Source organism: Cryptotermes secundus, unplaced genomic scaffold (assembly GCF_002891405.2).
Source record: "Cryptotermes secundus unplaced genomic scaffold, Csec_1.0 scaffold612, whole genome shotgun sequence".
Classification (NCBI taxonomy): Eukaryota; Metazoa; Arthropoda; class Insecta; order Blattodea; family Kalotermitidae; genus Cryptotermes; species Cryptotermes secundus.
The window spans coordinates 446,620-459,015 of NW_019729902.1; the positions used below are offsets into that span (position 1 = coordinate 446,620).

Sequence of the window (12,396 nt, forward strand, 5' to 3'; positions counted from 1 at the left end):
TTTCATTCTATAAGCTAATGGTCTGTTTGGTTCGGTGTCTTGATGAGGAGTCGTCCAGCGACGGATCCTCGGTACCTTACATCAGGTCAATTGGCCAGTTTCTTTTTAGTCGTCTGTTGACTACTCTCGCCCGTAGCGCCATTATGAGTGGATTTGTATGTGTTTCGATTTTGGTGTGGTGTCTGGTGCTTTTTCGTTTGATGACATCTTGAACAGTTGATATTCCGAGATCGGTGTGGAGTGTGGCATTGGAGACGTACCATGGTGCATTTGCTATCATTCTCAAGATCTTGGACTGGCTTCTTTGGATTATTGTTATATTTGATTTGCTGGAGCATCCCCATAGCTCCAGGCCATACGTCCAAATAGGTATAATAATGGTCTTGTAAATCAGAATTTTGTTAGCTATTGATAGTTTTGATTTTTTGCCTATTAGCCAATTTAGTTTTTTGACGGTTAGGTCAACTTGTTGACGCTTCTTGGTTATGTGTTGCTTCCACGTAAGTTTGTTGTCCATTGTCATTCCGAGATATTTCACTTCTGTGTAAGGCTCTTAAGGCAGGAATAATTTACATACGGGAGAGAGAGTACTCTCGGTCCACATAACACGGATTAGACTATGTAATGCAAAGTCTGACCAAATTATTGTCCGAGCATAGCATTTTGTTGGTTTTTAACATGTATTCCTTAATTCGGGGAAAAAAAAAACTTGGGCGGCTTGTGAGGTTACCTAGCCATGTGTGCGCCCGTGCATCACCCCTCTAGCGTCTGAAAGCGGGAATAGTGACGCCAGAAGACGCCTGTCTGCGTGCGCATATGTGTATCCTCCCAGTCGTTGCTAGGCAGCGGCTCGACAAACACGTTCTGCGGCAACGAATACACACGCAAAAATAGAATGATTTTTGGATGCGTAGTTTTGTCTACGAGTCTACTTCCTAGAAGTTCTTGTACACTCGTGTGCGGCAATGAAATACTGGAGAAACATGCTCGAAAGCAGTTTGTAGCCGCCTCGTTCTACGTGATGAGTGACGTCAAAGGTCACTATGCTGCCAACTGACCTGTTGACCCCTCCTTAGGCCGTACATGCGTCATATTGACGCTGTAAGAGTTCCCATTATTAGTGATGCTTCAATTTGGAGCTTGAGGACTAAGCAAGGAATGCGATGTACTCGCAGAAGACCAGTTATGCATGTTCAGTACGTTCTAGTTTCTTAAGGAAATGACAGCCCCTCTCTCCCCCTGTAGGCGTGCATACTGTATATCAAGCTTGAACAGACAATGTTTACGGAGAACTTCAAGTCTGAAGTCTGTTGGTCGCCCCTATCTTAGGGTTTGAAAGTAAGTGTAAATCACATTTATTTTGGACATGCGCATTGTGTGCGGTATGTTCAATATAGACGACATTTTAGTAATTGTATTATGGTTTTAGGTCATCACAAATTCTATAAATCCTCTTTATAATGAAATGCTAAATTCTTATGTTTCAGTTTATTCTCGTGTTGTCGATTATTGTTACTACTACTACTACTACTACTACTACTACTACTACTACTACTACTACTACTACTACTACTACTACTCACTACATGGAGCAGATTATTGAGAACGTGTTAGTCCCTGAACTTGGCAGTCTCTCCCCCCCTCCGCAACCCGAAGGTTCACAACAAGCTGCCAGTGGGCACTTTAATCCAATCTTCATCTCACAGTATATAATATGTAGGAACTATGCTACCGTCAACACAAATATTTCAGTATTATATTTAGATCAACAGGATGCAACCAATGAAAAAAAAATACTCCACCTCACAATTTCTTTCAGATTCATTTTATACTGCTTAGGAAGTAGTGCTACTTGTGCTAACTTTGTAATTGGCCTATGTGCACGTAAATAAACACGAATTATTATTATTATTACTATTATTATTATTATTAGTAGTAGTAGTAGTAGTAGTAGTAGTAGTGTGCTTTTACTTTTGAGACCTCTTCAGTTAAAACCAGAATTGATCCACAAACGAAGATTCCTGATTACAGGCCAGCCTCGCACAGAGCATTCTGCGTCCATTGTCTGTTGCAAATGGGCTTGATTGAGGGGGAAGAGATGTACCGAGTGCCTCACAATAAATGCTGTTTACAGATTCACGTGTGCTTAATAATTATGCATTAAATGTGTTGATGTATATGAGTCTGTTTAAATTACGGGCATTAATATTGCTTCTAGTGACGGCAAACGCTAAATTGCAGTACACGGAAACACACGTATTGATGAGGTTATTTGATTCTGAAAGGCTGAACTGCACTACATAAAACAATACAGTTCTTACTCACATTTAATGCGCCTTTTGCTCCGGTATGGCGATTGCACTAAGAGATGGATGGCCCAGCAATCGAGGTGCAATTCTCAGGGGGGGGGGGCCACGAGCCTGGAGTCTTCTCGACAGCGTCTAGACCGGCACTGGGGCCCACTCAGCCTCATATCCGGTGAAAACCGGGGACTGTTAACCCCGGAAATAAAGAGTCCCGGAGCGTGTAGCCGACAGCTCATCTTCATCTCTTGCCGAGGTTAAGAATGCGTGGAGCTATAGCTCCACCCCCATACATCATCATGGCGTGGTGCCTAATTAAGCACAGGAAAACCTCAGCTCTTCTGTAGGCGTACTGTTTGATATAAATGTCTGGTTCTTCTCCAAGTATAATTAGAATGATCAAGTCGAGGATGAGGTGGGCAGGGCGTGTAGCACGAATATGGGAGAAGAGGAATGCATATAGGATATTGTGGGAAAGCCAGAAGGAAACAAACCACTGGGAAGACCCCAAGACATAGGTGGATGGACAGTATTAAAATGGATCTTAGAGAGGATGGGATAGTATGGATTGGATTGATCTGGCTCGGGATATGGACCAGTGAACACGGTAATGAACCTTCGGGTTCCATAAAATGCTGTGAAAAATGATCCTTGGTGTATTTAATGATGTTTTTCAATCGCACAGATTTTGTGGCGTCAAATGTTGTTGTAATGATGAATTTGAATGATAAAGGAAGAAGCATTCCTACCCTGTTTAATGTGCTAACAATCGCTTGGAAAGCCACGTGTTATCTCAGCATAAAGTAATTCCGTACAGAGGTTTCGAAACGTCGAGTGAGGAGAGTTGAGTGAACCCTAAGTATAAACAAGATGAATCATAATTATTTCCTGGATTGAAGCTCCACTTATGGACGTTTGTGTTATCATGGGCGCGAGATAATGTTGCGAATTGCTCTTGATTTGCGTATGTTATTTTCTAAGGCAGCCGTCACGAATGCACAATTCAACACGTCACGACCATGAATGATGTAATGTGTAGTTGAGATGTGTGAGGCTCCGAAGTGCGAAGGGAAATCGTTGTTCAAAATGCAGTCGGTATGTTTGTCAGCGCTTATGATCTTCTCCCCGTTGCTTCGAGCTAATACGGCTGAATTTACCAGTTATAACAATCATATTTAATTACCCCTCTGTATTGTAAAAGAAAATAAAGTTGTGATGCTGTCCTTTTGAATTATTTTAACGAAATGGTCGTGATGCTGTCCTTTTGAATTATTTTAACGAAATGGTCGTGATGCTGTCCTTTTGAATTATTTTAACGAAATGGTCGTGGATAAACTGATTTTCTTCAGAAGTTTTTCTATCATGACATTTTTTTTTTTATTTTTTAAAGCCATAAATGTTTCTTTATTTGGTTATTTTCGTGCATTTCTTTAGTAGATTTCCAGAAAATTTGGTCCACAGTTTTGAAATTAATTTTGCAGTGTAGTGATAGAATATGCCGGATCTTCGTTTCGACCTATAGTTAATCGCGGTTCAGTGAAGTAAGTTTGTACTGGATTGTTCTTACTCCGAGAGAGCTATCAAATAACTTACTTGAATTGATTGATTATCTACAATATTTGTAATAGACCCTGATAAAACCGAAAGTCCGTCGCGGAGCATGGTCCTGAGAGTGTTTCACCTGATACATATTCTCGCGCTATGTTGCTTAAGATCAGAACGTGATGTTATTCTCCCTTTGTGTGTTCTGAGTGGCCGCGTTGATAGAACTTTCCCTACCGAAACCTTGTTTCTTGTCTCTTTTTCTGCGAGCTGAACTCATTTAGCCTTGAAGAAAGCAGTCTTCTGGGATGTGACACCGTGTAGATGTGGTGTTAACCGACGTTTCGGAGGAACGTATCGCCTCCATCTTCAAGGTAGAAGGAAAAATAAGAAATCCACAAGCGAAGAGACCGTGAGAACCGGTACAAGCTTGCGGATTCAGTCACCGCCGCGAAAACCTCGCATCTCATTTAGCCTTGATTTCATTGCCCTGACCGCTGCGTAATAAGTGGCAGCGGTACACGTAGATCCTGAAGTGCCTGTATTGTCACGTGTCCGGGGTTCCGTGACAGATAATTGTGGATTCTTAGTTTTGATCGTGGGGTTTATTGGACCTTACTAAAACATTTACACTCGGTTACAGTAATTCACACATTCAGTTGTTTCTGGATACCGAATCCTTCACTTATGTCTGCGTCTTGCACCTCTGGTCTTTGGACTCTCCTCTCACTTCTGCTCTGTGCCTTCAGTTCTAACCTCTCTGAAATTTGAACGTTGAACTCGAAACTGCTCTCCCTTTATCCCTGCTAGCCTCCTGGGATAGGAATCACCTTGAAGAGTTCCATTATATCATATCCGTGGTAACAGTCCGTTCATAATGTCGTTACCGTGGATATGTCTCCAGTAAGAAGAAAGCAGTCTTGTGGGATTTGGCACCGTGTATATGTGGTGTTAACCGACGTTTCGGAGGAACGTATCGCCGTCTGCTTGTACTGGTTCTCACGGTCTCTTCGCTTGCGGATTTCTTATATTTTTCCTTCTACCCTGAAGATGGAGGCGATACGTTCCTCCGAAACGTCGGTTAACACCACACACACACGGTGCCAAATCCCAGAAGACTGCTTTCTTCATAGTCACCGCCGTGAAAGCCTCAAATCTTACATGTCTCCAACAGTTCAATGAAAACTCGGGACAACAGTGTATTTCGCATTACCACGGGAACGCGCCCCGCGAAGCTCCGCCCAGCAGATGTGCAGGTTGTTGCTTTCAGGCGGCTTGTCCCAGTATGCGTTGTCGCCTGAACCAGTGGTTTTCAGATATTTTCAGACTACAATCCCCTTCATTCCTTAAACTCACCCGCAGCCCCCCGCACTACCCCTTGAAAATATTCGTATTGTTCAGAATAGCGGTTTGCAGAACCCACTGAGGAAGGCGATACTGCAGGTATAGCTGCTTCACTGTTAGTAAATTCTTAATGCGAGGGATGGGCTTGATGAAGTGGTACCAGTTTCCGGCACAAAATCACTTCAGTCATAAATAAGCGAACACCGCGCCCAGAGGGGCCAACCTCCAGCACTCCCTGCCACCCCCTTGCCTCTTACCTTTCCCCTAGGTAGACAGACCAATTTGGGAACCACCACCTCGAAATCCGACAGTACAACTGGGAAAATATTGCTACTTTGAAATGAAGAGCTAACAGTTATATAGGCGAATCGTGCCGATTTGCCTGAGGTGCCTTATTGTACTCTGATTTGCAGCTCTGAAATAGTGCCAGACGTTTAGGAACTCACCAGAAATTTCCTCTCCGAAAATATTGTACTGGACAGTGATCGGTAAACTAGTACAATCTGATCATTCATGGTAATAAAGTCTGCGGTTGGCAGGACTGGTTAAGTGGATAAATCTACGCATATAACTTGTATCAACCGTAAATTAATCGTCTCTTGTACAAGTGCTGAAAATTTATGATGTCAGATATACCCCCACGTTTCTAATTGTGCTGCAAAAAAATACACAGTGATGTATGACCGTGTATTTTAACTGGTTTATCTCGTTTGCCTTCGATTTCACATGCTTGTTGATTTGTGTGTGACAAGTGAGCCGTGTGCCGTTATCTCCGTTATCACTACATTTAGAGCGACGAATAAAATAAATCGTTGACAAATCAAATCGCAGAATCATGGCCTGTAACCTTCTAAAATGCAAGGCTGTGACAGTAGCGCATAATTCAACCAAATTTCCAGCCGTCACAATAGGCCTGTGTTTAATGCACACCCACAGATACGTCGGCGCGTTTTGAAATGTACGAGTATCATACTGTACGTATATTACTACCAAACTCGTGCCGATAACAGACTATATAAGTTGTTTGTTTAGTCCGCTCACTTAATTCTTCAGTAATATCTGAGGCCGTGTAATATCGAAATGAAGATTGTAGAGCGATAGGGAACATGGTTTCGGAGTTCAAATTGTAATGTCAGATGTATCAGTGACTAAGACGCGGGCTCGGATTGGTAATCGAATTTATTGACAACATACGGGTCGTAACTACAATTAATTATTGCACTGTTGCTGTTTTACACAATGTACTGTCTCATTTATCTCTTCAGGCTATATGCACTAGTATTCACGGTTTTAAAACACGGCAACTACAACAGTCTCACTCAATCACACACTCCAGATATTACATATAAATAAAATATTTTGTTCACACGTTAAGTCTTCATAGGCCGACTTCCAGTTCTTCTTGAACTACGACGTGATCACGACCCACCTGCTCGTGACGTCACCGCGGAACCAGAACACAGTCTTCTCTGTTGCGTGCGCGTTTTTTGGCGTTACCTACAGTCCATTCGCGGAGACGAGACAGTTAGCGTAAACAAAGCAAGCCCCGAGTCGCCACAGCTGACAGCAAGAAGTGACAAAGCGCGCAGTTACTTAAGTGTACTCACTGCATTCGGACGCACGTTAACCTGCATTCAGATTGAAGAGTGAACTTTGGACGCCCCTGCAATGGTACACCCATCACGTGATCGCTGCATGATTTCATTCAAAGAGCGAAGGAAATACCGCGTGCATTTGTTTACGAGGACTCTCTCGTCTCCGCGAATGGACTATAGAGATGACATCCTTCTGTTGTTGCGTGTTGGAACACGGAGCTGTGGCCTGGCAGTGGGTATTCACGGTGTGAATAAGTGAAGTGACTAAGGGTTCCCACACTTCTATATGGAAGGAAATCTCGACAAAGAGAAGAATTCCATTAGAATTAAAGCGGCGCAAATGTCATTTTAAGAAGTGTCAGAAATATACCAAATTACACAAAGTTAACGAATAAGATGTAGGTCTAGACGAAAGGACAAATTGTTAATCCACTTGAACAGACCGGGCAGTGAAAAAGAGTTGAAGATTAAGGGGTTGGCCAGTAGGAACTAGAGAAGATGACAGAAAACGCAAATCAGTCGGGCTGTGAGTAGGACTTGAACTAGGTTCTGCATAATTTGAGTTGCCATGGAGCCAGTAGGAGACTTGGCTATTTTATTACTAGGCCTGCAGATAGGAGGGCAGTTACTTCCTTTGGTTAGTCCATTTTATTGTGAAACGGGTGGGGGGGAGGGTGATTATGGAATTGCAGGTTCATGTCGTGTCATCTTTTTGTCGTGAGAGTGGCGGCATCGTTACGACATACCGGCCGATTGTGTCAACTCCACGGCTCTGCGGCTTGATAAGATGAGTATCGTGTACGCAGAAGCCAAAGTTAGTATTACGTAACACATGTTACGTCTGTGAATAGGCTTCATAGTTGACCTTGTTTTTTTTCCTCTCGCTCCCACTTTGGAGCATAGAGCTGATTTCTCTGTTTCATTGATAATTTATTTACTTATGGTAGACTCCTCGGACGGGGGATCAACTCGTCGCAAGGCCTCTACCTGAACACAGGNATTCAGTTCGTACCTCACAGGAAACAGATTCGAACCCACGATCCCGGCTTCCGAACGAGCGAAGACAGTGCATGAGTTAGACCGCTCGGCTACTGTGACCGGCGCATTGTAGTCAGGACACAGAAAATTCAAGTTCATAATTTAATGTATGCTATCTGAACAAGGATAGAACCGCGATAGCTCAGTCGGTATAGCGGCGGGATACACTGCGTACAACTCTTCATAATCACCAATATGAGAACCTCAAATCCCGAATTGAAGAAAAGGCCCAGAATTATAATAATGCGACGCATATGACCATTGCTAGGCAACAGATCGGTGAACACGTTCTCGAGGTTACGCTCTCAACAATAGAAGGATGTCTGTTGCTGGGTAACGGGTTGCTACACACCTTCCTGAAGCAGCGAATAAGCACACAATAACAGAAACTATTGGAGGTGATGCCATATATCCGGTCCTCCGCGAAGGCACGTAAGAACGCATTCATTCGCAAATGAGCCGTCATTCGTCGATCGTAAGAGAGTTTAGAGTTTAGTAATTGAATGAGTTCAGTGTTCAGCTGTGGGTTGTTAACCGGCGGACAACGGAAGCTGCGATTCGTAAATCAGAACCAAGTCAGTGACAGTAGCAGAGAAGACACTCGTAGTTCAGTAAGGAAAGGAGCGAGTCATATGTAGCCACTGGTTTAGCTGTTGTCATTGATTGTAATTGTAATAGAAGTGCCAATAAATCCAGTCATCCAATCCAGAACCCGTTGTTATTCGGCACACAAACCCCGCATGCGTGATAATGTATTAAATGGAGTACACTCGGAGACATATAAGAACTAAAATAAAGTTAAGAGACTGCGCTGTGTTCGAAATTAGCCTAATGATATGTCGACGAAATATTGCATTAAGAATACGAGATGGAAGCATAATTCAAAATTCGCAACCTGTAGTAATTATTATGTGCTACATTTTGAGCATAGCTCTGTATGGGGCTGAAACATGGACACTTAGGGCAGTAGATCAGAAACACCTGGAAAGTTTCGAAATGTGGTGTTGGAGAAGGATGGAGAAGATCAGTTGGACCGATTATGTGAGAAATGAAGAAGTGTTATTTAGAGTCAGTGAGCAGAGGAATATCCTACACGAAATAAGAAAACGGAAGGCTAATTGGATTGGTCATATCTTACGCAGTAACTGCCTTCTAAAAGAAGTTATTGAAGGAAAGATAGAGGGGCGGATAGAAATGACCAGAAGACGAGGAAGAAGACGTAAGAAGATGCTGGATGACCTTGGGGACAGAAGAGGATACTGTCATTTGAAGGAGAAAGCTCTAGATCGCATTAAGTGGAGGAATTGTTTTGGAAGAGACTGTGGACCTGTCGTCTGACAGATTACTGATGATGATGATGATGATCATGATCATTTTACTCGCCGGTCATGATAGCGGAGCCGTCTAAGGCATGTACTGTCTTCGCTCGCTCGGAAACCTGGATCTTGGATTCGAATGCCACACAAGGCATGGATGTTTCGTGTTTAATCTGTTTGTGTTGTCCTGTGTTAAGGTAGAGGCCTTACGACGAGTTAATCACCCGTCCAAGGAGTCTACCATAAGTAAATAAATGGTCAATTAAACTTAGAAATCAGCCCTATGCTCCAAAGTGGGAGCGGGAGGAAAAAAATAATTTAACTCTGTATATCAGATACATAAACTGTCGTAAAGTAAACTTGAGGCATTGTGGTAGACATGCCAGGGTATCACAAGAATGAGGAGGCAGATAGTTGAATCGAGTTTGCTCAGAAAGTAATGGAGTATATCCGTGCATGAAATATAGACGGCAGCACCCGACAATTGAGGAATTATATGTTTCACAAGCAAACTCTTTATCTAAATGTACGGCCATGAATCTGCCATTATGGAACCGAATTACACGTAAATGTAAACGTATTAAATTACACCGGGAATGCTATCAGGGAAACATAATTACCGGTAACGCGCTTACGTTTGGAAATGTGATCACGACATGCGCCATTACGCCAGTTGCGCGAGCGCAGGTTTCACACCTCGTACGGACGTCATGAAGCAGCGTCAGCCACGTGTGAACAGAGGGCGAACTTGATGATAATGATACCAGTTGTGTTGGTTTTCGGTTAAGTGCAGGAAGGAACACCGGCGGGTGATAGTGATTGCCATGCATTTATTTGTGACAGTTCATTTAACGCCATACTTAGGACGTGTCGGAACAGGAGTATGAAGGTGGTCTAGCGGTTTATTTCTTTGCTGCAGATCCAGAGGTCCCGGGTTCGATTCTCGGCGCTGCCACATTTTCTGAGAAGTAGTGGGTCTGGAACGGGGTCCATTGAGCTTCGTGAAGATGATTGAGGAGTAGCGGCTCCGGTCTTCCCCCCCCCCTTGGCACTACAGCCACAGTGGGCCTAGGCCTACCTCCATGAACTTCTCAGTTCACTTCGGCTTCTCTAGATCTTACACATACGGTAGGACTCCTTGGGCGAGTGATCAGCTCGTCGCAAGGCCTCTACCTGTAGACAGACACAGAAAAACGCACACAAACATCCGTGCCCAGAGTGGGATTTGAACCCACGATCTCGGCTTCCGAGCGAGCGAAGATAGTGCATGCCCGCGGCTCCGGTCTAGAAAACCGAAATTAACGGCTTGGGGATTCGTTGCGCCGACACGCGACATCCTCTGTCCGCTAAAATTGGCACTCTACCGACAAGCGGCCGTCGCTCGGTCGGTATAGTTCGCTTGCGGACTAAAGCCACGCAGATTGTTTTTGTTTGTAGGTTAGCCCAGATTCGTTCTTCTACTTACCATACAGGCCGTGATGTTTGTTTATTGCTGACTCTTGATACATGGGAAAGTACATTTCTTAATGTTACTGAATATGCAGTGGGACAAAACTTCTCTAGGATGTCTTCTTGATATAACATCAGTTTCTTCACCTCAACACTTATTCCTGCTTACCTAATGGTTGCTGTAACCTATCATTCACAGCACTTCACATTTAAATCCCGAATGAATATTAGATGAGACCTTGTTATTGAGTCACAGCTTCTGTTAGAATATTTCAAATGATACTTGAGCGGTCAATACCAATTACTGTTCAGGTCCTTCAAATAATTTATCTATCACATCGCAGTCGGCATCAGGTTTTCATACCATTAATCTGAATATTCCCCGAGGACGGAAAGAAAGAGCTAATAGTCTGTTGTCTTGCACTCTCTATTCCAGAGAAATTCACAGTAGAACGTAATTTTTACATGAAGCTCTTTAAGTATTCATCACATTGAGAACCGTCTAAAGTAGGAAGTTGTTGAGATGGATACAGTAAACCCTCCACATTCGCCAGGTTTATGCTGCTCTGCTCTCACGGAAATGTAGAATTCTCGGAGGCCGAGACATGATTCAGAGAAAAAGTAGAAGTACATTTACGACACGACAGAATATAAGAATGTAAATATATGTGAACATAATTAAAATCAGGAGATAATTATATATAAAAAAGGCCGTGAAGACCAAGAGGGTGCTGAGACGTCGAGGCTCCCACATCTTATAGATAGTCGGCTCTTAGACAGCGGTAAGGTTGTCAGCCTTACGCGCCAACCGCCCTTTATCCCCCAGGAAGTTTTCTGGTACTCATTTCCGTTAGAGGGTGAGTCGACCCCAGGTCCATAGTGCGGCTGCAAGGATTAGGTCAATTGAAAAATCCAGTGACCTAATCGGTTTAACACTTTAAAGCACAGTGGTGATGTGTTCCACTTTCTAGAACATTATAAATTTCTATTCTCTGCCCACGGGGCCACGTGATAGTGTAGTTGGCTGAGGCACTATGCTACAAGCCGGAATGTTGCGGGTTCGAGTTTACCTAAGCCTTCCAGCCGCACTATGTACTTGGGGTGGACTCAGCATCTAACAGAAATGAGTACCAGGAATCTTCCTGGGGTTAAAGGGTGGCCGGCGCATAAGACTGAAAAACTTACCTCCATCTATGAGACGATTGTCCAGAGAAAATGGGAGCCTCGACGTGTCACAACCCTGTGGGCCTTCACGGTCTTCACGGCCTGTAACAGGGATACCAGTCTTGACCCACAGACTAAACTTCATAGTATTCTCACAATAAACACCACCAACCTTGAGGAAGCATCGGGATTTATGCAAGATGGGGACTTCCCTTTTAAGTACCATAGACCCGAGCCTTCAGAACGTTTAACTGCCTGTTCCTGAACCCTGTAGGCGTTGTTCATCTCTCCTGAAACTTTATAAAATTCTGAATTGCTAATAATGTGAGTGTCTCCGTAAATGGAATTGAATTTTTTACCGGCCATACTTCGCCCGCGTCCGGGGGGGGGGGGGCAGCGTCTACACGATGTGCTTGTTTCTGTGTGCATCTGCTGAAGGCTAATCGCGCACTGAGTGTTTGCATCAGAATAATTGTGAAGGCATTGTCTTTCACAGGAACCATTAAGAAATGAAAGGCCTGAGGCCAGGGATGCGGATGAACTAACAAAACGTTTTCATTGCGAAGTTTGCGAAGTTCACGTTACGCACAGTGTGACCCGAAAGTCAGTTAACCTAAAACATACTCTCGTACTAACGGGTGTTCA

General features: G+C 43.6%; 1 protein-coding gene across 7 annotated transcripts in view; it reads left to right on the forward strand.

The window, feature by feature from the left end:
* Positions 1-12,396, forward strand: part of LOC111865773 (semaphorin-1A) — a 566,056-nt gene that overhangs the window by 61,036 nt on the left and 492,624 nt on the right. The window lies entirely within an intron of this gene.